The 2,545-nt window shown below is 36.5% G+C and overlaps 1 pseudogene; it reads left to right on the top strand.

The window, feature by feature from the left end:
• Positions 1–949, top strand: LOC128071117 (olfactory receptor 5D18-like; annotated as a pseudogene).
• Positions 950–2,545: the final 1,596 nt, after the last annotated feature.

Below are 2,545 nucleotides of genomic sequence, written 5' to 3'. Positions count from 1 at the left end.
ATGTTTCTATCAGAGAAAAATAAAAGTGGGGCCAAGTTCACTGTCCTAGGCTTCTCTGATTACCCAGAGGTGCAAGTCCCCCTCTTCTTGATATTCTTCACCATCTACAGTGTCACTGTGGTAGGGAATCTTGGGATGAGAGTAACCATCAAAATTAATCCCAAAAATCCCAAACTACACACCCCCATATACTTTTTCCTTAGCCACCTCTCCTTTGTGGATTTCTGTTATTCCTCCATAATTGCTCCCAAGACCATGGCGAACTTCATGGTAGAAGACAATCATTTCATTCGAAGTCTGTATAACACAATTCTTTTTCTTTTGTACCTTTGTGGTGACTGAGTCCTTTTTATTAGCTGTGATGGCCTATGACTGCTTCGTTGCCATCTGAAACCCTCTGCTATACAGGGTGGCCATGTCCCCGAGACTCTGTGCCACGTTAGTGGTTGGGTCTTTTGCCAGGGGAACAACCTGCTTCTTGACATTCACATGTTCTGTTAGCAAATTATCATTTTGAGGTTACAACACAATCAATCACTTTTTCTGTGAGTTCTCCTCCTTGCTTTCCCTCTCTTGCTCTGATACTTATCTCAACCAGTTGCTGCTTTTTATTTTTGCCACCTTTAATGAGGTCAGCACACTCTTCATCATTCTCCTGTCTTATGTTTTTATTATTGTCACCATCTTCAAGATGCCTTCAGCCTGTGGTCACCACAAAGCCTTCTCCACCTGTGCCTCCCGCCTGACTGCCATCAGCATCTTCCCCGGCACCATCCTCTTCATCTGCTGTGTGCCCAACTCCACAACCTCCAGGCACACAGTCAAAGTAGCATGTGTGTTTTACACAGTGGTCATCCCCATGTTGAATCCCCTGATCTACAGGCTGAGAAATAAGGATATCAATGGAACAGTCTCCAAGATAGTGGGCTCTAAACTTTTTTCTTATTGAGCATTATAATAATATTTTTTATTGATATGTAAACAAAGTGTAGCTACAAAAGTTGGTTTTTAAAGATAAGTTTAAATTAATGAAGAGTTAATGCTGCAAAATTTATGGTTGCCAGGAGAGGCAAGAAGTTTGGGGGAAAGGATTAGTTTGGGAGTTTGGGATGAACGTGTACACTCTGTTATATTTAAATGGATAGCCAACAAGAATCTTCTGTAACACACAGAACTCTGCTCAGTGTTATGTGGCACCCTGGATGGGATGGTAGTTTGTGAGAGAATGGATATATGTATCTATATGCCTGAGTCCCTTCTCTGTTCACCTGAAACTATCAGACCATTGTTTGTTAATAGGCTATATCCCAATACTAAAAAAAAAAAATAATAATAATAATTAAAAAGAGAGAATTCTTTAAAATAGAAAGAACATGCATTTTGGCTCAGAGAAATTAACTTATATTCTCTCTTATTTACCAGGAAAAAAGTATCAATCTCACCATTTTCTAAGTTTTCATCTAAAAAATTCAGACAAGATAAACGTATTAAATAGATTAAAATACAATATAGATATGTGGCATACCTTGTTTAATCTTCATAAATTGAATTTCATCTCTTTCACACCTAGAATAACTAGGCTTTCAATTAGCAAGTGCATTTCTCTTACAAAAATACAAATAGCAGTTAAAATAAGACATGGTGTTCATCCTTCAAAGGCTGAAAATCCAGTGTTGAGAGTAAGGTAGTTAAGAAAGTGATAACTGTGCAAGTTGGAAAATAGTATCACAATGGGTTTGAGAGGAAAAAAGAAAAGTTCAAGCCCTTCATAAAATAGGTATTATGTTGACCTGGCTTGGATAACTTAAGAGACAGACTTTTAGGAAACATATTTCAATGTAGGAGTTTTATCCAGGAGACTAAAGCATAGCAAACAAGGAAATCAGAATATAATAATGTATTAATGATAATTTTTTAACTGAGTTAACAGAGCATAAGTTATACATACATTTGTCTCCATGTTGATTTGTGTTGTATTGTGGATATGGGTTACTTGGCACAAAGTTGATAAGACACTGATTATATTCTGAATGTATTTTCAAAAGAGCTCCAGTGTGGCAGCATGTGCAACTATGATAGACTCCACCAGAGGCTTAAAAATGTAGGACGAGCTCTCAGAACATCTTTCATGCAAAAAGGTAGCATAACAATTGCCTGCCCAATTGATATTTCATTCTATTATTCTACCTATGAAGACATCAAAAGTATTATCAATTCTTCCCGTGGTGGATTCATGTCAATATATGGCAAAACCAATACAGTATTATGAAGTAAAATAAAGTAAAAATTTAAAAAAAAAAAGTATTATCAATTCTTTTTTTTTCTTTTACCAAACTCAATGTCTGTATCCTTCTCAAATAAACTTGCATCTTAAAAAAAAAAAAAAAGTGCTTCCAGTTGCCCAAAGAGTTGAAAACTATTTGCCTGTATAACCATATTCAAAATAAAATGCAAACTAGGTAGTCATTAGTTTGCTGTGGTTGTTGTAGTTTAGTGACTAAGTCATGTCCAATTCTTTGCAACCCCATGGACTGTAGCCCACCAG

This window comes from Budorcas taxicolor, chromosome 2 (genome assembly GCF_023091745.1).
Source record: "Budorcas taxicolor isolate Tak-1 chromosome 2, Takin1.1, whole genome shotgun sequence".
NCBI lineage: Eukaryota > Metazoa > Chordata > Mammalia > Artiodactyla > Bovidae > Budorcas > Budorcas taxicolor.
This window is presented reverse-complemented; position numbering and strand designations above follow the sequence as displayed.